We start from the raw sequence: 26240 nt of genomic DNA on the forward strand, positions 1-26240 counted from the left end.
ACAGCTAAAACAAAATATTCTTATGGAATTGCACACTTCTCCCTTAGGAGGGCACTCAGCATTTTTAAAAAATTACCACAGGGTTAAGAAGGAATTTTTTTGGGATGGCCTTAAATCAGATATTCAAAAGTTTGTGGCGGAATGTTTGGTTTGCCAACAAAATAAAGTTGAAAGAATTAAGACATTGGGTCTATTACAACCTTTATCCATTCCAAGCCAATGTTGGGAGGAGGTTTCAATGGATTTTATCACAGGTTTACCCAAGTCTGAGGGAAAGAGTGTCATCATGGTGGTAGTTGACAGACATACCAAGTATGCACACTTTTGTGCATTATCACATCCATTTAAAGCCAGTACAGTTTCTACTGCATTTATGGAAACAATTCAAAAGCTACATGGAAACCCAAAGATTATTGTAAGTGACATAGATCCCATTTTCACTGGAAATTTTTGGACATAACTATTTTCTTGTCTTGGTATTCAGTTAGCTCATAGCTCATCTTATCATCCTCAATCTGATGGGCAAACTGAGATAGTAAACAAATGTTTGGAAGGATATCTTCGTTGCTTTGTATCTAATAAACAGACACAATGGGTCAAATGGTTGCCTCTAGCTGAATGGTGGTATAACACTTCCTTCCATACAGCAACAAAAATGACCCCATTTATGGCACTTTATGGGTATCAGCCACCATCCATCACATCATATTTAAGAGAAAATTCTAAGGTTCAAGCAGTGGAAAATCACACGAACATCAACAACAAGTCCTCCAACTCTTAAAGGATAACTTCGTGTTGGCACAGAATAGAATGAAACAACAGGCATATCAACATCGTAGCGAAAGAAGTTTTGATGTAGGTGATTGGGTATTCCTACGGCTACAACCATATAAGAAAATGTCCCTCAAGCAAGCTAAGAAGGATAATAAATTATCACCAAAGTATTATGGTCCATACAAGGTGTTGCAAAAGATTGGTACTATGGCATACAAATTGGAGCTTCTTGCAGCTTCTCAATTGCACCTAGTTTTCCATGTTTCATGTTTAAAGAAGGTTATAGGCGACAAGCTCCCAGTTCAAACAATATTGCCAAAACTTGACGAGGAAGGAAAACTTATATGGGAACTGGAAGCAGTCACAGAAACAAAAACTCGACAGCTACAAAATCGATCAATTTCGGAGTATCTTATCAAGTGGAAGAACTTATCCGCTGAAGATTCCACATGGGAGGATGGGAATTTTATACAGAAGCATCCAAAAATTTTCAAACGTTGAGGACAACACTTTTTTTAAGGAGAGGGGCATGTTGGGTCCCTATAATACTAGTGATTACCCCATTACTATTGTAGTTGTACCCCTTATTAATATTGTTGTGCCCCTATTATCCCCATATTGTTATTACTGTGCCCCATAGAATCCCTCTATTGTTATTTTTGTGGCTTTATATTATTATTGTTAGGTCGGCTGGGTTATATTGTGACTCTTTATACTCCTATGTATAGAAAGGAGGTTTTGTCATTTGAATCATCCAAGAATTGTTCATTCAAGTAATGTAAAGGAGGTTGCCCCCTCGAAGAGGCTGAATTCTAAGGCGTTGATCTATCTTTTCTATCTATTTCTTGAGCTGGTTTCATAATAGCCCCGAGCAAGCATTGGTTTGGATAAAATGGCGGCATCCATTGGCCCATCAATATGCCCTGAAAGCAAAACTCAATCCTACTTGATTACTCCACAACCAAAGCCTAAAACCAATCACTTAGAAGGATTCTTAATCTAGGCTAGGCTAACAAACATCAACGATTATTGCTTGAACAAAATGTTTAATCATAGAAATAGGGTTCTCTTACCAACTCCCAGAACCAAATGAATTTCGTCAATAAAGAGAACAACTTTTCCCTGTGCATCTTCCACCTATTGAAAATGGCAAAAAGAAATGCTATAAATAGCATCTCATGTAATAGTGTTGGATATAGCAACAAGGAATGAAAAATGGAAGTGCTAAAAATATCATTTCGGGATAGATTCCAATTTTAGTTAGTCCCTGAACTAAAATTGAGAAGTAAAATTTGAATTTGATCTTAGCAGCTGTTTGTAAAATAATTAATTAATTCATCTTGAGTTAATTAGTTGTAGGAAATCAAACATGAAGTCTATGTGAAGACATGTCACAGTTTCTCCATTGATTGAGGAAGTTATCCCTTGATTAAAGGAGATCGCGCTGAGTTGTACTTTGAGTTGTAATTAGTTATCTCAGTTAATTGAGTTAAGTCCGGTTAGATTAGTTCAAATAGTTTGTTGAACTAATTTTGAGTTCAGTTAGTTAATGCGTGCATGCATGTAACTGTTGCACTTCAGATAATTGAATATTCTCTCATAAATAACACATGCATGTCAGTTCAGTCAGAGATCCAGTTGAGATTAGAGGAAGGGGCAGTGTACTATCAGTTGGAGGATTTTTTCCTATATAGGAAACCCATCCATGTAGAAGGAATTATCTTCTTCACGACTGCGCAGTTATTATTGAGTTTAATGTGTTGTGCGAGAGGTGAATTCACACAGGTGGCAGCATTAGACCCCAGGAGAAACTGCGCAAGGAAATAGGAGGCTTGGAGGGCAGAGGAGAAGGTTTGTGAGAAGCCTTTGACTGTCTATGAGCAGCAAAGGGATTATACTGAGAGCAGGATAGCTACTGAGCTAATGCTTTGTGTAATCCGGACTATTTTCCACTTGTATGATAATACAGAGATCGGGGTTTCTTAGTTGAGGCTTTCCCCAGAGTATTCTTTTGTGTTTCATGTGTATGATTTCTTCTTCTATGTTATATGTGTTCTGATTGATCTAGCTCAAATTGATTAAGCTTCCGTAAAATTTGATTGTAGAAGTAGATCTAGTATTTTGTTTTAGTATATTGCATTATCAAGTGATCTACAGTGGGAATTTCTACATAGTATCGGAGAAAAGGTGATCAAAGCAAAGAATAGTATACAAAGAAGGGAGAAGTTCGAAGTTTCAAATTCCTGATTATAGAAATCGATTTCTTATCACATCTCAATTTCACCAATGTCGTTCAGCGGTTTAAGACTCGAGTATGCTCTTGATGGCAGCTCGAATTATATAGCCTGGAAGGATTGCATGGAAGCAGTATTAGAGGACAATGATCTAAAGGACATCATTGATCGAGAAGTCCCCAAGCCGGCAACAGCTAATGCTATAGAATTGGAGGAATGGAAGAAATGTGTGGCTAGAGCAAGGAGAATCCTCCTTGAGGGAGTTCGAGACCACATTGTCTCGAGCCTCCATGGGAAGGAAACACCGTTTTCGATGTGGAAAACATTGAAAGATCTATATCAGAACAACAACAATCAAAGGAAGTTGACGCTGAAAGACAAGCTTTGGAAAATCAAGTGTGAAAAGGGCGACACGATCTCTACATATTTGAACAAGCTCACCACTTGCAGGGATGAGCTTGGAAGTGTAGGGATCATGACAGCCGATGATGACATGGTGAGGTTTGCACTCCTCGGTCTTCTTAAGAGCTAGCATAGCTACCAAGACTCGGTAAATGGAAGAGAGAAATTTCCAAATTGGGAACAACTTTGGTCGGATTTGATGCAGGAGGAGATAAGAAGAAGCACCAGAGATGGTTTTTCATCCAAGGAGGATGAAGAAAACTGCGCCTTAGCGAGTAAGGCAAAGAAAGGGAAGGAGAAGGATTCTCATCCCAAATCGAGTTCTTCCTATGGTGGGAAGAATTTTGACAAATCGAAAGTGCGATGCTTTCATTGTCGTGAGGTAGGCCATTTTGCTACAAATTATCCATGAAAGAAATCCAAGAAGGGATCCAAGGAAGGATCAGAAGGTGAGGCACTGGCCTCACAGTTCGAGTTGGATTTCATCCTCTTCGCATGCATGGTTTCATCCATGTTTGGATGTGGTTGGTTTCTTGATAGTGGAGCTTCATCCCACATGATCGGCAATAAGAGTTTGTTTAACGCCTTGGAGGAGAAAGATCTCCAGATACTCATAGCGATGGGTAATGATGAAAAGTATAGTGTCTCAGGAGTAGGCAGAATGGTTTTTCAGAGGGAGCATGGAGCTCGCATTACCTTGACAGATGTGAAGTATGTACCAGGACTAAAGAAAAACTTGGTATCGATCGTGATGCTGGAAGACAAAGGCTATGATGTAGTCTTCAGTAAGGGAAAGGTTTTCCTTAGACACATCACCACAAGATAGGTGAAGCAAATCGGTTCACGAGTCAAGAACCTATATGCTCTTGAGGTTCAAGATGCATGCAAAGCCTTGAGGAGTAAGGCAATTGTTGGAGACTTGGTGGTTGAGAGGGAGAGTACATTACCTCTCAACATGCAGCGTCAGAAGAAGTCTCAGACAATTGTGAAGGAGCCACAATTGGTGAAGTAGCTTCAGGAGGTTGTGGAGTAGCCACAACTGGAGAAGCCGAGAGGAGATCGAGTGGAGGCATTCACTCATGCAGAGACCTCCAGTAGGGGGAAATTTTGAGCCAAGTGGGTAGAAGGATCACATGCATCCATACCTCCAGGTCGGAGGTGGGGCAATGTGGAGTGACAGTCCCAAGAAGGCTAGAATAGGGGCAAGATCATTGAGGTACCCAACCTCTTTGATTAGACCTTACTACAGGAGCCCCGATGAGGAGTAGCAGGACTGGCTGAGTGGGTAGAGACAAATGCGGATGGAGCAGCAGAGAGAGCTATAGTGCAGGAATCCCAAGACAGTGCAGAGCTAGCAAGCTGCAACAATGCGAGAGGCATAGGAGTGTTGCACCAATGTAGGATGGCACAGAGGTGTGCAACGGTGTGAGATGCATGGAGTGTTGCAGCAGCTCAGAGGTCACAGAGGGAGCACTTGTCAGCGGCAGAGGGAGCTTCAGCATCAGAGGATGTTTCTAGCCCAACAGGGAGGTCAGTTGGGAGATTTTTTGTTTCTAGAGTTGCTGGAGCAACAAGACTTGGAGAAGTGTTGCATGCAGAACATTCCAAAGGTTCAAGATTGGGTTCGAGTTGAATGCCTTTCTTGTTGAGAGGGACTGTTGAAAATGGAAATAAGAAATGCTATAAATAGCATCTCAGGTACCAGCGTTGGATATAGCAACAAGGAATGAAAAATGGAAGTGTTAAAAATAGCATTGCTATAAATAGAATATCAGGATAGATTCCAATTTTAATTAGTCCCTGAACTAAAATTGAGAAGTAAAATTCGAATTTGATCTTAGCAGTTGTTTGTAAAATAATTAATTAATTCATCCTGAATAAATTAGTTGTAGGAAATCAAACATGAATTCTATGTGAAGACATGCAACAGTTTCTCCATTGATTGAGGAAGTTATCCCTTGATTAAAGGAGATCAAGATGAGTTGTACTTTGAGTTGTAATTAGTTAGCTTAGTTAACTGAGTTAAATCTAGTTAGATTAGTTCAAACAGTTTGTTGAACTAATTGTGAGTTTAGTTAGTTAATACATGCATGCATGTAATTGCTACACTTCAGATAACTGAATATTCTCTCATAAATAACTCATGCATGTCAATTCAGTCAGAGACTCAGTTGAGATCAGAGAAAGGGAAAGTGTACTATCAGTTGGAGGATTTTTCCTATATAGGAAACTTATCCATGCAGAAGGAATTATCTCCTTCAGGACTACGCAGTTACTATTGAGTTTAATGTGTTGCGTGAGAGGTGAATTCACATAGGTGGCAGCGTTGGACCCCAGGAGAAACTGCGCAAGGAAATAGGAGGCTTGGAGGGCAGAGGAGAAGGTTTGTGAGAAGCCTTTGACTGTCTATGAGCAGCAAAGGGATTGTACTGAGAGTAGGATAGTTTGTGAGCTAATGCTTTGTCTAATCCGGACTATTTTCCACTTGTATGATAATACAGAAATCGGTGTTTTTTAGCTGAGGCTTCCCCCAAAGTATTCTTTTGTGTTTCACGTGTATGATTTCTTCTTCTCTGTTATATGTGTTTTGATTGATTTAGCTCAAATTGATTAAGCTTCCGCAAAGCTTGATTGTAGAAGTAGATCTAGTATTTTGCTTTAGTATATTGCATTATCAAGTGATTTACAATGGAAATTTCTACACCACCTCTTTCAATAAAGATTTAATTCGCTCTTCAGAGATGCCACGATATTTGGAACCAGCCACCAAGGCTCCCATATCCAAGGTTGTCAACCTTACATCTTGCAAATTGTTGTGTAAAACCATTTGAAAAACAAAATTAATTAGCTTCACTACCAATCTTGCAAATTGAAAATAATCCAGCAACCGAAAGTCCACTGAAACACTATAGGCAAGCGCCCTCCCCCAATTTGGCAAAGAAAACTTACAAACTAAAATTTGCAACAAAAGAAATATGTAACTATATGCAGAAGAGCTCACCTTGTTACATCCCCTCTGACAATCCTTTGTGCCATACCTTGCACCACAGCAGTATTTCCAACACCAGGCTCTCCAATGAGCACGGGATTGTTCTTAGTCATCCGACACAAAATTCGAAGAACTCTCTAGATTTCTTTCTCTCTACCAATGACAGGATCAAGCTTTTCAGCATCTTCAACCAAATCACGGCCATATGTTTTCAAAATTTGAAAATTAGTACCACCAGACTCAGAATCCACTGTTTTTCCCTCTTTTTACAGCTTTGCCACTTCAAATACCGTTTTGGCTATACTCTCAGTTGCCTCTTTGAAGCAATCTAGAGCCGCAATTGTAATATCTGTAATTTCGCGGGGATTCATTTGTTATTGCAGTCTGTGAGACAAATTTTGTTCAGAACTAAGGAGACTTTTCCTCTTCCTTGCACCTACTACATCACAAGCAAATAATCATCAAAGTTTTGACATGCGCACTAGACCATTACCGAGTATATAAAAAAGGATAAAAACATCTTAGCAATAAATATTTTTATTTTGACTTATCAAAACAGACGTCATCAAGTAATTCAAACTCTGAGAGCAAACTCTGAAACCCACTTCAACTTTCAGTTGAAGGTTTCAAAAATAAAGAATACACTCTCACTGCCCTGCATTTCTATGATATTCGGACTAATTTAAGAGAATTCACGAAATATAACAAAATAAGGTAACGAAAGTTTCATTCAAAATGCAGACAAAAGTAACGTTACAGAGGAATTTCGGAAAACCAAATACCCAGAAACTAATATTTTTATTTTTATTTTTTATTTTTAACTTATCAACGTGAATATCATCAAATATTTGAAGGAATAAAAAAATCCGAGAAAAGTAACGGGATTCGAAATGAAAACCTCTACATCCAAAGCAGAAGCCACAGCATACCTTTGAGGAAAATTTTCAAAAAATAGTCCGCTTGCGGAGCATATTCTTTCACTTCGATGTCTGAAATCCCCAAACGAAACAAAGGTAGTTATTCTTTAGAATTCCGACAATGGAATTGAAGAGAATTAGAATTTAATATGCATCCAAAACAAAAGCCTCAGCATACCCCTGAGGAAAATTTTCAAAAAACGGTCCACTTGCTGAGGAGATTCTTTCACTTCAATGTCTGAAAATTGTCAAATGAAACAAAGCTAGTTGTTCTTTAGAATTCCGAATATGGAATTGAAGAGGACAAGAATTTATTACACATCCAAAAAAAAAGCCACAGTGTACCTCTAAGAAAAAATCTCAAAAAACAGTCCACTTGCCAAGCAGATTCTTTCACTTCAATGTCTGAAAATCTCCAAGTGAAACAAAGCTAGTTCTCCTTTAGAATTCCGACGATTGCAGAAAGTATACTAAAAACAATGGAGACTTTTCAGACCATCCTAGAGATTGTGGAGGCTACACATTGTCCGCATTCGCCGATTTGGTTTACTAGTCAATGCACGAAAGACCGAAGAAACTCATGGCAATGAGAGGCCGCTAAAAACAATGGAGATTTTTCAGACCGTCCTAGTGGCTCTGGATATTAGACACAATGGGTGTCTGATATCCATAGTTACCAAGTTCGAATTCGAATTCGATTCGGTATGGAAAAAATTCGGTTACTTAAAATTTAATACGGGAAAAATTTGGTAGTACAGTATACTTCTTATTCCAATATTTTAAATAATTTAAATATACAATTATAACATTGAAAACAACAAAAACTCTTTTAAAATTGTTTCAATTATAAATATTGCAGATAAAATTATATATTGAACGAGTTAGCTTAGTTTTATATTTAAAATAGTAAGTTTTAAGAATTTTTGTATTGATTCATTCACCCACTTGCACCACAAATTATGACATTTAATATAAAGTGAATTTTCAAGAAATAATATATTACAATGAATCACATAAATTTCACATTATTAAGTATTTTATGTTTATAATGAAATGGTATATTAAGTGTGTACAAACAGTGTTTAAAAATATATGCTTATATTATCAAATGCTAATTATTTATTTTTCAAACCAAACTCACCTCTAATTTATAAAGTATAGTAACAACGTCTATTATTTAGTGTAATACAAAATGTTAATTTGTATAATTTAATACTTAATACTTACTCAAAATAATAAAAAATGTTAATATGTATACTTTAATACTTACTCAAAATCTTAATTAAGAAAATCCACTTTCAAAGAAATTCCATTTACTAATATAATTCAGGCAGTATTTCTGCTTTTTACTAATATAATTCATGCAATATTTCTATTTTTTAAATATATTTGTTTAAATTTAATAAATTTACAAATTTACAAATTATGTATATGATATATATTTTTTGCTTTACCTATAAACACTTAATTATCGTAAAAATTATAGATTTTTACATATTTCATTAAAAACTTGCTAAATTTACTGTAAATTTCTTATCGCATAAACTGACAAGTAACCTTATCATTTATTAACCATATTCTCATGCTATTTCCTAAATCTGAAAAAGGTTTTGAACTGTAAATTGGAAACTAAAGTCTCGATTAAAAATGTACAATAACATTAACTCATTAAACCACTCATTGATTGCATGTAAAAAGTTTTTTGGACGAAGCCTTTCACGAAATTATGAAAGTGTGGTCTAAGAGTATAATGTTCTCTTTTCTCAAAAACAATGTCAGTGGTAATTCCTCCACTTTTCCACTCTCGTCAGAACGTAATATTCAGTGCACCGAATCGAACTCGAATTTTCGAATTAATTCGCAAATCGAATCGAACCAACCAATTTTCGAATTTTTTTCGGCAGTACGGCCGAATTTGCTAACTATGCTGATATCCAGAGCCACTAGAATGGTTTGAAAATTCTTGATTGTTTCCCAGCGTGTGTGTTTCACCTCCGAAGCTACCAAGATGGGCCGAAAAGTCTCACTCTCAGTTGCTTTTAGCAGGCTTTCATACCTCCCTGCCATTAAGATGGTCTGAAAAGTCTCAATAGTTTTTAGCGGACTTTCATTGCAGTGAGGGTCGCTTGTCTTCCGTTGAAAACCCTTATTGTAGAAAGACAGCAAAAATACAATCGAGATTTTCAGAGCCCACGCTGATAGTGTCTAACCAGCCAAAGCATGGAAGACCAATGACCCTTTTTGCAGTAAAGGCAGTGAAAACACAATCGAGATATTTTCAGTGTGTGTTCCAGTGGTCAGACACGAGTGTAAGTGGACAATCATCATCGCACAAAGGCAGTAATAAAGGAGCACTTAAAAGAACACAAAAATATTGATTTTGTGTATATTTTCAAATCACTGAGATTTTAAAAACACATGAAAATTTGTGTGTATATTTCCAATATTTTCAAATCACCGAGATTTTAAAAACGCATGAAAATTGGTTTATATTTCTAATTGAGTTGTTTTGGTTAAGAGTTTTTTTTCCCGAGTTTGGAAGTTTTTTTAGTGGGCTTTAATTTTTTTAAGATTTGGTAGGAATTTATTGAAATCAGAAGTTTGATTGGTAATTTTACACAATTGAAGTGTCCTAGGGGTTCGTCACGGTACTAAATCCATATATACAATCAAAAAACCAGTTTAAATAACATTTCATGGTAACCCTGCACAATCAAAGTGCCCTAGGGGTTTTTCAAGTTGTTGAATCCATATATGCGGTGAAAAAATCAGTTTAAATAACACAAATCAAGATTTCACTTCAATTTTTCCGATTGATTCCGGTACTAAAAAGTCTAAAAAATCGCACTAAAAAACAACTCCATTTCAAATTATCGATATTTTTTTTTTATAAGTAAGACTAATTCTATTAAGCAGTAAAATATTGTACAAGAGGATACATTCCAGAGAAGCAGGATACCGGCAACCGGAAATGATAGGACTATCAACCTCGGTTCCGGGGAGTGAAATAAGCAAGCAAGGAGCTACGACTTGGTCACTGAAAGCTTAAAGAAGCATTGAATGCTACCCTGAAAGAGTAGAGGTTTCAACACGCAGCTTTTTCCCTTTCCTTTTTTTAACTTCAACCCAACCACTTTGGGGTGGATGGGCGATTACAACTTGAAGATTGGGGTCCTCCATAGGGGAGCCCTCCTTTTTTGAGTCCGAGGAGGAGGACAAATGGACACGTTTCTGAGCAATGGCTGAATCAGAGGAAGGCGCCAGGCCATCGGTGGAAGGGGCCACAGAATGAGGGGCATGTTTCAATTCTTCATCACTATCTTCATCTTCAGAGCTGGAGAAATCAGAATCCCCGACTGGAGGAGGAGAGCAGGGAGCCCATCGCTTGGACTTGGGTTTGGAGTCGTTGACCTTGTTCTTTTTTGCCGGGCGAGATGGGCACGTATTCTGCAAATGCCCAGATTGGTGGCAATGGCGGCACCGAAAAGCAGTGTTCTCGTAATCCAGTGTCTGGGTCCAGACAAAGTCATTTATCTTGAGATTGATTTGTTCTGGAAGACCTTTGCTCAGGTCTAACTCTACACATATTCTTGCATATGAGTAGAGACCTTTGGATTCCCGCCAAAAATCTCCACGGATGAAGCTGCCCAAGGTGTCTCCTATAGCTCTGAAGACACGAGTATTCCATAGATGGGCAGGTAAGTTTGGAAGCCGAATCCATACCGGTGTCTTGGTAATGACTGCAGTGGCTGGATCAAAATCTGGGAACCAGGGAGTCAAGAATAGCCCTGCAGTTCCCATGAACCAAGGGCCCTCTGCTAAGGCCTTTTCATAGTGCTTATTGTTATCAAATAGAACAATGAAATAACCTTTCGAACAAAAAAAGATCTTACAATGATGTGTCCAGTTTGCATGGATCCATGCATAGAGATCCTGAGATCGTGGCCACAATCCATTAAATCTGCAAATGATGGCTCTTTCTGCAAATTCTTGATGCTGGTAAGCCAGATCTTCATGCATGAGTTCAACAGAGGGAACTTCTTCAATTTTTTCAACCAAGAAGGCCTTAGATTTAAGGGCTTCCGGGGGTTTGGGGTTCTCGGAGTGAACTGCATCCTTATAAGAGAAAGGCCGAGGAGCGGAAGATTGTCCCGTTGCACCTCCTCTCAAACGTAGGGTAACCACCACCGAGCTATTCCTGGAAATGCTGTAAGCAGAGAGGGAAAGAGAGTTTTCAAGTTGTTTACCTTGAAAGAGAAGTCGCAGAAGGCTAGATGGGATCCCCATTCTGCGCTCGAGATTCAGTTTGAGATCCTGCACCAGATCTGAAGGGCGAACCCATTGCATGATGGTTCTGCCTGATGGCTGAGAAATCTGGATCTGAAAGGAGGCAGATAAGGGCTTTGACCCCATGCAGATCTCTGGATCTGGCCAGCGCATGGGTTTTTCTGCCTTCTGGAAGACCAGATCTAGCAGATCTTTGTCAGATCTGAATCTGAGACTGCATTTCGGAGAGCAAGTAGTTGCCTCAGATCCAAACAAAGACCAAGCGGATGAAGCATTTTCCTACTCTCTCTTGCTTGAATCCAAGGACGGCACGGAAGGAAGCAAAGCCAGAGCCGTGGCCTTGAGATCTTTAAGCCTCTGCTGCTGAGGGTGCAGCGATCGAATCCACTTGGGGTTGTGCGATCGAGCAAGCGCAGCAGAAGCCCAGTCGTCGATGGCGAGAGCGAAATAGGCCTTCCCTTTTGCGCTGCGCAAGACCTTGGCGGCATCATAGCATGCACGGGGTGCCTCCCCGGCTGTATCGGATGTACCGGGCCACATTCGAAATATCCTCCATGGTTCTCTGATATCCACTTCGAAGCTCCTCCAGAGCCGCTTTCTTACACTCCTGAGCTGGGTTTTTCTGAGGGTCCGGGTTTTGATCTCGAGACCTCCAATCCCTCCACTCGCTCTCCGCTCGGTCTTCACAGCCGTTGCTTGATAATTCGATATCTTAAAAATTCAAATTATCGAGATTTAAAAAATGCATAAAAATTAATTAAATTTGGAGGTTTTATTTAATATATTAGGAAAAAGACACATTTATTTTGGAATACAATTTTCAAAAATTTAATTTAATATTAAATTATTATTAAGTGAATGGTAAAGATTTAAATTTCATGTAATATTTTAAAATATTTTAGTAGTATTCACTAATTAAACATTGAAATTTATCTCCAAAATAGTTATGTCATTTTTCCGTAATGATTAAATTGATTAATTGAAACAAATATCATATGAACAAATGTCATATGAAATGAGTTAAGGTTTTTGGGGCATGTGATAATAGTATTGACCCGTGATATTGTAGCAAAGTATATTTTCAAATTAAGAATCTATATGATAAAGTAATGATGGTTAAGAATCTTGTTACATGTTTTTTTAAATGTACATATATTCAACTTACATATATTAATTATTTTTATAATTAATAAAAATAATAATAAATTAACATAAAGTTATAATTTAGTTATTTTTTTATGATTTTTTTAATTTTAACAATGTGAAATGTATCATTAAGTAAGTATTTTGGTACTTATTAGTTTCTGGCAAAGCAAGACTCTAGCAATTAATTACTTTTTGACTACTCATTAGTTGAGATTTGACCAATATATTCTCTAATGTTTAACTTTATAAAATATATATTTATTTTTTAATATTATTAAAAAAACTAATTTGTAATCGTATAATTACATTAATGTAATTGTTTTTCAGTGATCTATGAATAAATAAAGACACAAAAATTACAATAGGTTATTATAATCCGTGTTTAAAAACAAACGAGGAAAATTGGGACGAGCATTCTCACCTCTCAATTAATAAGTCTCGTGATCATATGTTGGAACTACATTTTTTTTTGGTGCCTAAGTTGTTCTTGCTAGGATTTAGCTTTCGTTCGTTCATCCCTTCCCAATACCGAAACATTAGATTTTAGTAAAGATGGTGGTGGCTTTAAAAGCGGTAAAAACAATTTAAATTTTAAATTTTTAATGGATTTTTGAATTATAGTAATTGATTTTCTTTCAACTACTTATTAGTTGAGCTTTGATTAATATATTTTCTAATGTATAACTTTATAAAATATATATTTATTTTTTAACATTATTAAAAAAATGAATTTGTAATCGTCTTATTGGTTCATATTTTGAAGGTCTTATTTCCACCTTCATGACACGTGCAATGGAGCATAATGAAATAATCGTTGTTTTAGTCTAATTCTATGCCACAATCGAGATTTGTGCAACTGCATTTTCCTAGAGCTTCGTTAATGTAATTGTTTTTCAGTTCTCTATGAATGGATAAAGACGCAAAAATCACAATAAGTTGTTATAACCCGTGTTTAAAAACAAACAAGGAAAGTTGGGATGAGCTCGCTCTCTCTCTCTCTCTCTCTCTCTCTCTCTCTCTATATATATATATATATATATATATATAAGAGCTTACCTTGGTACATCCCCTCTGACAATCCTTTGTGCCACACCTTCCACCACAATATACATACATACATACATACATATATATATATATAAGAGCTTACCTTGGTACATCCCCTCTGACAATCCTTTGTGCCACACCTTCCACCACAACATTCTTTCCAACACTAGGCTCTCCGATTAGCATAGAATTGTTCTTAGTCCTCCGACACAAAATTATAATAGCTCTCTTGATTTATTCATCTCTACCAGTGACAGGATCAAGCTTCCCAACATCTTCAACCAAATCACAACCATATGTTTTCAAAGTACTACCAGACACAATATCTACCTTTTTGCTCTCTCCTCTCAGGTTCGCCCTTGTGGTGAACTTTAGAGCCACAATTATTATTTCTGCAATTTGGTCGGGGTCCATTTCTTATTGCAATATGTGAGATAAGTTTTGTTTAGAACTAAGGAGACTTTTCCTCTTCCTTGCACCTGCTACATCACCATAAATTGATAAGCATCAAAAGCAAATACTCATAAAAGTTTGACATGTGCACCAAACCATTATTTTGACTTATCAACATTGATGACACTCACATTTTCCTACATTTCTATGATATTTGCACTAACTTAAGAGTATTCCACAAAATATAACAAAATCAAGTACAAAAGTTTCATTCAAAATGCATGTAGAAGCAATGTTATAGAAGAATTTCGAAAATCCAAATATCTAGAAACTAATATTTTATTTTCCTTTTCATTGATCAACACAAATATCATTAAATAATTGAAGTAATAGAAAATTCCAAGAAAATTAACAAGATTTGAAATGAGAACCTCTACCTCCAAAACAAAGGCCAAAGCATACCTCTGAGGAAAATTTTCAAAAAACGGTCCACTTGCGAAGCAAATTCTTTCACTTCAATGTCTGAAAATTGTCACATGAAACAAAGCTAGTTATTCTTTATAATTTCGACAATGGAATTGGAGAGGATAAGAATTTAATGCTCATCCAAAACAAAAGGCACAACACACCTCTAAGGGGAATTTTCAAAACACGGTCCGCTTGCTGAGTAGATTCATTCACTTCAATGTCTGAAAATCGCCAAATGAAACAAAGCTAGTTAATCTTTAGAATATTAGAGGAGAACACTCAACACAAAACATTGAAGATTGCATCATCGAAATTTATACACAAAATGAGTTGGAGATTTAATAGTGAATCCGCCAACTATCAACTACTCGTAGCAACTATTAATTTTTATTGATTGTCACCAACAGCTATAGAACAGTCATCTTGTACTTTCGGCGTCATGGGAATAATGGTTGTGATTATTATTCTGACACCTCCCCTTAATCACGACCTATATGTTAACTTGCCTGTTGGTCTAAGTCTCAGCTAGGCTTACAACATAATTTGGATTTTCTACAACACACAACTTACTTCTACAAATTTCAAATTTAGCCTTTCTAAGAGGCTTGGTGAATATGCCAGCCACATTTTCATCTGTATTACAATATGTTAAGTCAATTTCTTTTGATTGCACTTTTTCTCTTACAAAATGATGTTGTGTTTCTATATGCTTTGACCTTGCATGATATACATGATTGTTTTCCAATTTGATAGTGCTTTGATTGTCACATCTGATTACTGTAGGTGCTTGTTGTGTTTCTCCAACATCTTCAAGTATCCTTCTAAGCCATATTGATTCACAGGTAGCACTGCTTAATGCTTTATACCCAGCTTCAGTGGATGACAAGGAAACAATTGGTTGTTTCTTACTGCTCCATGATATCACTCCTGAACCTATATTGAACACGTATCCAGTGGTAAATTTCCTATCATCTAAATTTCTAGCCTAGTCAGAATCAGAATAACCTACCCACTCAACATCAAATTCATCAATATACAGAGTACCAAAATTAAGTGTTCCTTTTAGATATCGAGGACTTTCTTTGCTACTTTCCAATGGCTTTCGCAAGGCTTAGCCATGAACTGACCAAGTATGTTGACAAAATATGTTATATCTAGACCAATAGTGGCGAGATAATTCAAACTTCCGACCAGTTGACAATACAAGGTTCCATTCACCTCTTTGGTTCCATCATCATTATACAATTTAACATTTTGTTTTAAAGTAGTAGAGACTGCCTTGCATTCAATCATATTAAATCTTTTAAGGATTCCCCTTATATATTTATTTTGTGTGATTAGTGTCTTAGTAGATTCCCTCCAAACTTCAAGACCTAAATATTAATGTAATTCACCAAAATTCTTCATCTCAAATACCTATCACAACTGAATTTTAATTTCTTCAATCAACTTGGATGCATTTCCTGTTATGATAAGATCATCAACATATACATATATCAAAGCAACATTCTCATCTTCATCTTTCTTGATATACAAGTTAGGATCATTTTTGCTTCTCATAAAAGAAAGAATCAATTTTTACATACAAAGATCTTGGTGCTTGTTTCAAACCCTATAAAGCTTTCTTTAACCTGTAGACAAGATGCTCTTGTCCCACTTTTACAAAACCTTCAGGATGAACTAAATAAACTTCTTCTTTTACCTCACCATTCACAAAGGCAGATTTGACATCTAACTGATGCATTTTTCAATTATGTTTTTTAGCTAATGCAATCATGATTCTAATTGTGTTCAACTTATGATCTGTAAACTATCGTGGATATTCTACTAGAAAGTTCATAACAACAGATCTGATAATATTATATTAAAAAATATGAGATTCTACACTATTACAGTTTTATTTAATTTCTAGATCTGTAAAATTAATTGTAATTAGTGCATGCATGTAAAAGTAAATCAAGCAGAAAAGTAGAGAATGACAAATAATCTCACACACACATAATACACAAGATATGCTCTATGGGAAACCCTTTCGGGAGGAAACCAAGCTAGAAGGTGAGGCCACTTCGCTCTCTTTCTCTATTTGGAAATATGGCTGCAGATACAAAGAAGTAATGTTTGTGGCCCGTGGGCTACTACAATGCACAGATCCTCTCTGTGTGTATAATAGCATGAAAAGATGTTGCACTTAGACGGCAAAGTTTTACCCCCAAAAAAAATTGTTTGATGCCTCAAAACGCTCCTGGAAGGTTTCAAACCTCATTTCGTCAAACTGGGTCCAACGGTAAAAACGGTCCCGTGAGCTGATTCCTCCACTTTTTCCACTCCAAATGCATCGAGATGGATGACAAACAATATAATAATCCAATTTGGATCACACCTACCCATTTTGGGAGGCTTTTGGTCCCCAAAAGCTTTTACTAAATGGGGTGAGGAAATTTTTCCTCCACCTTCTCTCTGGTGTACCATTTAGCTTTGTGTGGAAGTTGTCCCTTCAACCCAATCTACCAAAGGTATTTTTGCCCTTGTCTTGTAGTTCTGGACCTCTTCTGCAAAACTGTATCTTCTTTCAACTCTACCTGAGCATCTAGTGCCAAATCCTCCACAGAAGATAAGACTTGTTCCTCTTCTTGATCTAGCATGGAACACTCATAGAGTTTCAAATTCTCTACATTTACAACTAAGTAAATGCGCATATATGGTGGTAAACTAATTCGATAGGCATTATCACCCACCTTTTCTAGTATCTCAAAGGGATCATGCCTTAGAGCCTTGATTTTCATACCAAGCCCCTACAACCTCTCCTTCTTCAACTGTAGCCATACTCTATCTCCCACCTTGAATGATTTCTCTGTTCTGTGTTGATCATGCTTGGCCTTATACTTCACCTATGACTTCTACAGTGTTTCCTGTACCTATAGATGGATCTACTTGATATTCTCTATAAATTTTTCAGCGCTCAAAGCATCTCTTGTAAGGTCTTCCTTCACTCCTCCTTGCTGCCCATATGCAATATCTAAAGGTGAAGGTGGAAAATATCCAAAACAAGTTTCAAATGGGGACTTTCCTGTAGTAGTGTGGACCGCTTTGTTATAAGAATGTTGTGTATATACCATATTTTCATGTCAGGTCTTCAGATGCGTCTGGTTGTAACCCCTCAAAAGTTGCACCACATTCCTATTAACTACTCTTGTCTGCCCATCTTTCTGTGGATGGAATGTTGTAGACCTTTTCAACTTTGTGTCCATCTTCTCCCACAATGTAGTCCATAATGCACTGAGAAATCTTGTATCCCTGTCTGAAATGATGCTCCTTGGTATCTCAAAGTGTACCTAGACCTGTCCAAAGAACAAGTTTGTTGCTTCTTGTCTGTTGATGGTATTTTTACATGGCATCAAAACACACATCTTGTTGAACCTGTCAACTACCACGAACAGGTAGTCATGTCCCTTCCTGGTTGTTGGTAAACCTCCCACAAAGTCCATGGAAATGCTTTCCCAAGGACGAGTAGGTATAGGTAAGGGATGATACATACCCTATTTCATGTTGCTAGGCTTGCTGGTACAACAAAGCATGCATCCTCTTATGAACCTAGCTACTTGTTCTTGCATCTTGGGCCAATACACATACCTCTGCAAGTTAGCCATGGTCTTCCCTACACCAAAGTGCCCTACAACCTTGGAGGTGTGAGCCTCTCTAATCAGCTGCAAACGCTCACCTTTAGGAACACATAACTTATCCAGCCTGTAGAGTAACCCATCCTGGAGATGGTAGTCAATGGTGTTGTCACCATCGTGCACATGACTCTAACTTTGCAACTGCTGATACACCTTCTTGAAGTCCTCATCTTCTGAATATACCTTTCTGTATGCAACATGGGCGAATGGCTCCATGTGCATAAGAGTCCCTAAAGCTATAATCTTTGATGTGGGTGGCCTTGAAAGCATATCGGCCAACTTGTTTGTGTTGCCCTTCTTATAATTGATCACCAAATGAAACTGTTGTAAAGACCCCATCCACTTGTAATACCTGTTTTGTTGTAGCTTATTCAGGGCCTGCAAGTACTATAATAGTTGGTGACCTGTGTGGATTATTGTCTCCTTTACCGTCAGATAGTTCTTCCACTTCTTCACAACTTGCACCATGGCATAGAACTCCTTGTCATAGGTAGGGTAGTTAAGAACTACCCCATGAAATACTTTAGAATGGTAGCAAACAGGCCTTCCTCCCTGCATCAAGACAACTTCCATAGCATACCCACTCGCATATGTCTCCACTTCAAAGGGTCATTGCAAGTTTAGTCATTCCATAACTGGTGCTTCACTGATCTTCTTTTTTAACTCATCAAAAGCCTTATGCTACCCATTTCCCCACTGGAAACTTTTGTGACTTGTTGTTGTGGCGTGGAGTGGTGCTACTACCGCTAAAAGCAAGGTTATGAATTTCCTCAAGTACTGTGTTGCTCCAATGAAACTCCTAACCTCAGTAACATTAGTAGGCACCAACCATTTCAGGATGGCCTCCATATTGGAAGGATTTATCTTCAATTCTCCTCCACCAATCACATATCCCAAATACACCAAGGGTTGTTACACAAACTTGCACTTCTTGAGATTTGCTAGCATCTGGTGCTTCTTCAATGTTTCCAGCACCTGCGTCAAATGTGAAATATTCTCCTCCCAGGTAGCACTATATACCAGTATATCATCCAAATAGACAATAACAAATGAATCTATAAAAGGGCGCAGTACATCATTCATTAATCTCATAAATGTAGTTGGTGCATTAAATAGGCAAAAAGGCATAACTAACCACTCATACAAACCTTGTATGGTTTTGAAGGCGGTCTTCCATGTATCTTATTCTTTGAGTCAAACCTGGTGATATCCAGACTTCAAGTCCAACTTGGTGAAATACTTTGCTTTTTGCACCTGATCTCACAGATCGTCTATCCTGGGTAGGGGGTATCTGTTCTTGAGCATGATTTTATTCAACGCCATGTAATCTATACACATTCGCCAAGTCCCATCCTTCTTTGGCATAATGATTATGGGTGACCCACATGGTGATGTACTCAGTCGAATGATACCCTGTTCCAGTAGCTACTACAATTGTTTCTTGACCTCACTTGCTTCTAATAGACTATCTGTGCAACCCAATATTTAGCAATAGGGAGTCTGGAAATAGCTAGATCCTGTGCTCCACTTCTCTCTTGGGGGTAGCCCTTTAGGCTCTCGGAACACATCCTTGTATGCTTGTAACAACTCCTCCAATTGTTTTTTTTTCTTAGTACACCCCTCTAGGGATGCCTTGCCTCTTATTGACTCCTCTACAGACTGATTTTCTCTTAAAAACAATAAAACATACTTCTTGCTGGAACTAATCAATTTCTTGGCTTGGTTGGCACTTACCAGTGAAATTTTTTACTTGCCTTTGTGCGCGTTGATGATGAATGATTTTCCATCCTTGATGATCCGGTACTGGTTAGCTCTCCTCATGAATATTTCATCATGCATGTACATGTATGGACTCCCAAACATGACTCCGCATACATCAACGACAACCACATCCAGATCTACTTCATCAATAAAATCAACACTGATAACAAATCTAATTTTACATTGTTTTGTTACCTTCAACTCTGCATCCTTATGTACCCATCCCAGTGGATATGGGTTTGGATGATCACGAACTTCTAGCCCCAACTTCTTGACTAGATTTGTTGCAATGAGATTTTCCTGCGATCCTGAGTCAAACAGAGCATCAATCTTCGTCTTCTTGACCTGTATCTTTACATGGAAGAGTTTGGTCATTTCTTTCTCTTCCTATTGTTGAAGGCTACTTAGATTCACCTCCTTCCATATTGATGTACAAATGATCTTCTCATTCACGTTTAAGTTGCTTTTAACTTAGTTGCTCAATCAGTGGCCATGAAATTCTTCTTCTTATTATCTTTCTTCTTGTCCTTCAGGTTCAGCTCTAGATGCAATTTCCAGCACTTATCCTCTGTATGCCCATCAATGTTGCAGTGGTTGTAATGGTTGCTAGGATCTTTGCACTAGTGTGTTGTGGCTGCCATCTTTTTATATTTTCCCCCATTTTTTCTTCTTCTTCCCCTCCTTAGAAGTGTCTTTTTGCTCCTTTTGCTTCAATCCACTTGATTGCGCTCTTTTCAGGCCTATGTTCTCTAGGTATTGTGCCTGTACACAAGCCTCGTCCACCGTTTTTGGCTTGAAAAACATCACTTGCTCATGTAGATGGTGGTGCAGACCCCCAAAATAATTGAGGAGTACATCTGGGTTCTTTGGAGAGATACCCGACATTATAGCCATCTTTCTAAAATATCTAGTGTACTCCTACACACTTTGGCCCCACTTTTGCCTGAAATAATGCCATCGGATCCACTGGTCTTCCACGTACCCAATGGGATAAAACGGTGACTTAATGAGGGTTTTGAAATCCTCCCACTTAGTCACTGGAGGTTTTCCCTCCAACTTCAGGGGATTCGTGTGGCTCTCCTACCAAGTCAGTCCATGGCCCTCCAATTTCAGCCACACGAATGAGATCTTCTACCCTTCCTCGATCTGATGGACACTGAAATAAACTTCCAGTTGCTGAAACTAGTGGTTTAGCTTCAAAGCATCGATCTCGTCATGGTATGGCTTGATAGCGGCTTTTGCTTCCACTTTAAATAGGGATTGGTTTACGACACTTGAACGGTGTTGATCTTTTCCAGGTTCTTTCTTCAACTGGTTATCTACGTATTCTCGATCTCCCGATCCCCCTTCTGATTTTTCCTCTGCATTCTAACTCCCTTCTTCTCCAAATATACCCAACTTATTGCTTAGGGCTGCCATGAGGAGGTTGACATTACGCTTTATATCCGTGACTTGTTGCTCGGTTCATGAGGTTTGTTTACAGATTCGTTGCCCATGATTAGGGTTTTACGATTTTTGGCCTCGCCTATCTAGATCCCTACATCTTCTCTAATACCAAATGATTCGTAAACTGTCATGGATATTCCACTGGACAACTCTTCATAGCAAATATGATAATATTACATTAAAAAAATTGAGATTTTACACTATTACAGTTTTATTTAATTTCTAGATATATAAAATTAACTATAATTAGTGCATACATGTAAAATCAAATCAATAAAAAAAGTAGAGAATGAAAAAATAAGCTCACACACATAATGCACAAGATTTTCTCTCTGTGAAACCCTTTCGGGAGAAAACCCATCTAGAATGTGAGGCCTGCTTCACTCTCTTTCTCTATCTGGAAATATGGTTACAGATAGAAAGAAGTAATGTTTGTGGCCTATGGGCTGCTACAGTGCATATATCCTCTCTATGTTTTCTACCTCCTATCTCTCCTGGCTATCTTTTCTCAACTATGGAACAAAATTCTCTCGAAAGAATGGAATGCCTCTTCCTCCTAGTGGCCCGGTTATAACACAACTCGATAGCCTACTAGTGGTTAAGTTTGACTACATCAACTCTTAACTAGAGTTACAAAATAGACTCTTCTAGAGTCTTTTACATAAAAAACACATGGCTAGCCCCTTTTCCATGAATAATGGGGGTTGACGTGGCATCCTTCCGAACTATAGGTGTGAAAACAGGAAGGTCAACTTCTAAGTGGCATAAATTTTGCATACGAACTCTGATTGACCTGATTCTTATGTCATTGGAAATCTCTGTGTGTGTAGAATATCATGAAAAGGTGTTGTGATTACGTGGCAAAGTTTTACCCCCAAAAAGCGTTGTTTGATGCCTCAAAATGCTCTCAGAAGATTTTGGACCCCGTCTCGCCAAAGTGGGTCCCATTGGTAAGAACAGTCATGTGAGTTGATTCCTCCACTTTTTCCACTCCAAATGCATCGAGATGGATGAAAAATGTTGGACACCTAATCCTCTATGGGTTGGTGTGGAATGTGAACAGCCATCGGAGTCCAATAGACCTTGGAATATGGAATCCAATGGTCAATGCATTGTACTTTAAATGTATATCATGTCAATAATATATGCAACTCAATGTTTATCATTCATATTCTACCCCCGCCATGTATGTGTTTAACATGGTATTAGAGCGGGCGTTCTTCTGCCCTGCTTTACTTTGAGCCATTGATTTTGTGATTTTTATGTGTATGAAAGTTTGGCTATGAGTCCTGCATTTGATGAATATCCTATCAGCTATATTTTAGCTGCATTCTCTTCCTTAGTAACTCACATTTGATGAATATCCTATCAGCTATATTTTAGCTACATTCTTTGCCTTAGTAACTCCTTTTTGACGCTCTGTCTATTCTAATGATATGCTTTCTGATGCTCTGTCCACTCGAAGGCCTTGACATCTGTGCATCACTTATACACATAACGTTCTAGCCTGCATACCCACATCGCTATTTGCTGGTGCATTGGTTGAACTCTGTTGAATCCCTGTGCATTGAGCCAAGTCCTTCTAATCGATTCATTAATTAAGAATCTATCTTGCTGCTGGTCACCATGGCAGTCGTTGCGGCACCAAAAATTGTGATTAGATATAGCACTGATAGTTGACCAACGAAAGTCGCCATCACTTCAAAGATGAGCACCAGATAAACGTAGAGATGTTGGGAGCAGGAGGTCCATGCTCTGAACAACTCACCCATTAGCCCCATGGGTATGATCAAAAGGGGTAGCCCAACTATCGTTGAACATAACAACATTTCCATCTGTGAAGTGGTTGGATTCATTTTAAATATTGCCTCCTGTAAATTCCCAAGGAAAGAATCCATTATCAGAGCTCCAGAGACCATTATCACTCCCAAAACATTGAAATTCGGGGACATTTGAGCATCTGCGAGTGTGAAAATGATTAAACCAACTACAAGAAGTACAATAGAAACATATTCATGCACAGGATACTTCTGCCTCAGCCCAGGTATAAAATCTCCCATCACCATCACCAGTATATTCGAAAGTTCTTTGAAGGGTTGTACATTTAACGGAGCTTAAGCTTTGGGTTGATTGTGAATGAACAACCTCGGTGGTTTACAGAGCGCTTTTAGACCCTCGGTGGTTTATAGAGCACTTTTAGATTGTTCCAAATGCTATATTAAATATTGTACAAAGTGTGCGAAAGGAGCAACTATGGGAGATCTTTTGGTAATATCTATAGGAAGAGAATAGTTGAGACAAAGCTTGTAGGGTATTGTCTATGACGTTTTAAAAGAAAGCTTCAAACATCCATCCAAAGTATGGCAAGCAGGTTTGAATGTTTGTGACCTGTGTGTTGACACAGATTCCTATGCATTGCTGTTTCATTCATATAGTTGAACAATCATTCATTTTCATATGCTAGTGTTGTCATATGCTTTGAAGACTGTATTGGTATATATATTATTCGATTGCACTAGCTAATGAGTTGAATTTTAGAGCATATCAAGATTCATTGAAGAGTGTGTAAAGAAGCCTTTCAAAAAAAGGTTGTAAGTTGCAGCTACTATAAAATAAAATAAAATAAACAAAAAAGGTTTTGTGTAATTTCTAGCTTAAGATATTATTTATAAGGTTGGAGAAAATGGCTAGACTTGATCATTCATTACAGTTGCTAAATACTCTAATTTATTCCACTATTGATGAGATGGTCCAAATCACTAGGGACACTCTCTCCTATATTCAAACTTGTTTAAAAAATGCAAAAGAAAACATTGAATTTTTGCAGCTTGAATCTCAGCTACAACAAGCAAAATTACAACAATGGAGTCATCTTTCTGAATCTGTTTTCATTTAGAAAATTGAGACAGACTCCCATTAGCTGCCAAAAAGTAATCATATCAATAGATTAAGATTTATTCAGATGCAATACCCATCTCAAGAGCAGAGTTGAATGCAGAAGCAAAAATTCAACATACGCTTTGTTAGAGTCGGTCTGGTCAGTCCTCCGTCAGATATCCAAACTCTTTATGCATTTCATTTTTAGGTGTCCCGCTCCATTCACCCAGCTGCATTCTGCTAGGGGCATGCCATAATCTGACGGAGAAGGTCATGCTAGTCATTTCCCCTCATGTCTGGCTCCTGTTGGCTTAGGTCTTTTGTCAATGATCACTAAAGTCCATGACAGTCAAGGTTTGGTCCTTTAACGGACAAAAGTCATTTTTGGTCATTAGGTCTAGGGATTGATCAATTTGGTCTTTAAATATGTCCAGTAAAGCCATGCAGGCCAGAGTGATTCCCTTGAAAAGTAATGATTCACAGAGTTTCATCATCATATTGATAAACTTCGACTGTTCTGCAAAACTCTGTTCTGAAGAAAAGTCAAACAGTGTCATTGGTGATAAAATTTTCAAAAAGGTCGACAGTCGATTTCTTCAGGTGCAGTCATGGTTTCTGTGGCCAAATGCCTTTTCATGCAATCCCTGCAAAGAGTGCCGAAAATTTCATCATTTGAGCTAAAATTTCAGAGGAGAAGTGAAAATCAGGGTTGTTTTAAGTCAGTGAAAAAGTGTCAAAACATAACATTAGAAAAATGGGTTTTTGAAAAAGCAAAAATTAACCCATCACTTCCAAATCTTTATATGCAAGTTTCCACCAAAAAATCAAAGGCATTGTGCAAATTAAGGCATAGGGAAACATTGCAAAGTCGTGGAGCATGCATTGTGCATGTTGGATCAAGATTGGAGGCGATTATAGGGGCACGGCGCACACAGAGCCGGCCCGCGGTGTATTTCTTCAACTGGCGTGGCGCACACCTAGGGCACGGCGCACTGGGTTTTGCGCGCGAAGCACACAGACAAAGCACTCAGAACTTTGCCAAACTTCCTCAAATCTTTTGTGAAGCCCATCAAATTTCAAGGTAGGCTCTATAACATCACTTGCTCCACAAATTTTATAAAAGATATGGTGGTTTTATGCGTATGATTGAATGCAACAAATTTCATAAAGCAATCACAAGAAAACACAAAGGGCCATTTTTTCTAGGGTTACATATTTGTGGTGTTGCTGCCAAGGCTCTATCTTCCCTTCTTACCAGTTTTTCCTTATTCCCCCTATACCATTGTTTCCTATTCTCACTACCCTAAAATACCACCAAACTCATATTCCTTATCCCTCCACTATTTGGTCAATACAAACACCAAACCCTACCTTATTAAAACCCCAAAACCCTACACTATCAAATACCCAAACCCCCTTACATATCCCTAAACAAACTTCTCCCCATAACCCCTATTCCCATCACATTACTCCCCTCCTAATACTCCCTTTGTTTCATTGTCCCCCTTGGTGGCAGATATCACAAAAGCACCTAGCTTCACACCATCATCAAAGGGCAGCCTAAGCATAGTACATAAACAACAGTCATGACATTTGAGGGTTCATCAGAGTATGAGGTGGAAACTCACAGTGATACAACTTCAGGAGAACAGGCTCCCAAGAGACATCACAGGAGTGGAAAACATGTTAGGGATGAGCCAAACACCCTCACTGAATTGCAGGCATGCCCTCTTGCTATGTCATGTTTCCAACACCTAGCATGTTTTGAATTTTGTCAAAGGGTGGCTAATGTTAGAGTTCATCATGAGTTGGCCCGTCTTTT

General features: G+C 38.0%; 1 pseudogene; it reads right to left on the reverse strand.

Moving 5' to 3' along the window:
* The window catches only part of LOC149184592 (chaperone protein ClpB1-like), a 98818-nt pseudogene extending 92048 nt beyond the window's left edge, over positions 1-6770 (reverse strand).
* Positions 6771-26240: the final 19470 nt, after the last annotated feature.

The sequence above is a fragment of the Pinus tabuliformis genome, chromosome 3_2, assembly GCF_031772625.1.
Source record: "Pinus tabuliformis cultivar Carrire ecotype Pingquan chromosome 3_2, CPIR1, whole genome shotgun sequence".
Taxonomy (NCBI): domain Eukaryota; kingdom Viridiplantae; phylum Streptophyta; class Pinopsida; order Pinales; family Pinaceae; genus Pinus; species Pinus tabuliformis.